Genomic DNA, 1,775 nt, shown 5'->3' on the forward strand with positions numbered 1-1,775 from the left:
TAAAAACACCATCAACTGTGATTCTCAACGTTTGGGAAATTGATTCTAAAGAGTTTAGTAGGTCTAAAGATAGTGATTGATAGGTTAGTTCTCTGTGGATTCGACTCTGGGCACAATACTCAGGTTATATTTGCAACGTCCGCATTGTCCTTTTTATAAGGCATAGTTGGGCGTGATCACTATACATGTTTGGTTGAAGTTCTTGCTTCCTTTATTCCGTATGCATTATTGAACTATTACTCTTTACTTGACGTTGCTATTCTTAGAATATCTTGTTGTTGAAATTAGTATTGAGATATAAAGGGCATGATTCACATTGAGGCAAAATGTTAAATTGTGAAAAACCATTCTGTTTAGTTGTTCATTCCAATTGTTATTGTAGAGACCTTGTGTATATTGTGGCAGGGCCGTGGGCTCCTTATTGTGAAATTCTATTATTGTTTGATTTCTCTGGCAAATTGTGATATTGGGTACTTGAGGTGCGATTTGTGATAAGTTGTGATATTGATACGCATGCGGTGGTATAAGGTTTGGGGTTGAAACGCATATGGTGAAATAAGGTGGGCTTGATACGCGTGGCTAATAGGGGAACTACTAGAAGTTGTACAGTGTGATAAGGTGGGCTAAAACGCGGGATGCTATTTCGGGAAAAATAATTTTTAAAACTAAATGTAAAGGCTCCCGCGGTAATATAAGGAAAGATTGTGAGTTATTCTTGTGATTTGGGACTACGAGGCGGTACCTCAGTAGTGCCCCTTGTTGCTCTTTATTTATTTGCTATATTTGACTGTGGTTGTTGGTTTCAAGGCATAATTATGTTTGTGTTCATTATCAAACTTCATCAAATGCATCAAGCAACAGAAATTAATTAGAATTAAGAGGACAACAAGGAAGAAGATGATCGTCCAAAGAGGCCAAAGTTATCGGAGAGGATCTTTTATAAATATTATAACCATTTAAAAAAATTACATTTTCAACATTATTATCAGCCGTATGAGACAAAAAGAATTTGGTACTCATGATGACACAAGAAAGAACCTATTTTCGCTCAAAAGTAAAAGAATGCAGAGGTATGGAAAGTAGGGTCATAGGTATTTGACAAGGTGCGACAAATTAAAGTATTGGATTCATTAATATGAATTGGCCTACGTTGTCTAAAGCCGAGCACACAAGAAACCATGCCAAGTTACTCCTTGAATGAAGGACGAGGGAACCTTAATACCCGACCTGTTTACACTCTCTGCTGGGAAAATGTGTGTCTCTGTTCCTTGCATGTAGGCTTGTGCATGAAATTAGTCATGTAAAACCCACATGACTCGCCATACCACTGATAAAATATTGTTATGTTTTGCCTTCTCGAATACTGATGAATGCATATAAGTTATACTTACAGATAATTGGTAAAATTTTACGATGTTAATGTAATTTAATCAGTTATAATAAGTTTTTTTTATCAGTTATAATATGTTATTTCTTCATTTTCAGGCTACAATACTAGATATTAATGAAGAGACTTGCTATGATTGTAGGTTAATGATGTTTGGCTATAAATGTATATTTTTAATGCATTGTTTACCTTATATTTTAATTTTCATGATTAAATGTGTGACGTTTGAGCCTAATTGTGTCGTTTTATGTGTAAGATTATTGAAGGATGAAAATGCAAGAAGGTTGCACATATGGACGTCAAAAATACATAAAAAGAGCACCAAAAGGCAAAAAAAATTGGACCAGGCGCCAGAATGGGCGACGCCTGGTCCACTGCGAGGTCCGCG

This window comes from Nicotiana attenuata, unplaced genomic scaffold, assembly GCF_001879085.1.
Source record: "Nicotiana attenuata strain UT unplaced genomic scaffold, NIATTr2, whole genome shotgun sequence".
Lineage (NCBI taxonomy): Eukaryota > Viridiplantae > Streptophyta > Magnoliopsida > Solanales > Solanaceae > Nicotiana > Nicotiana attenuata.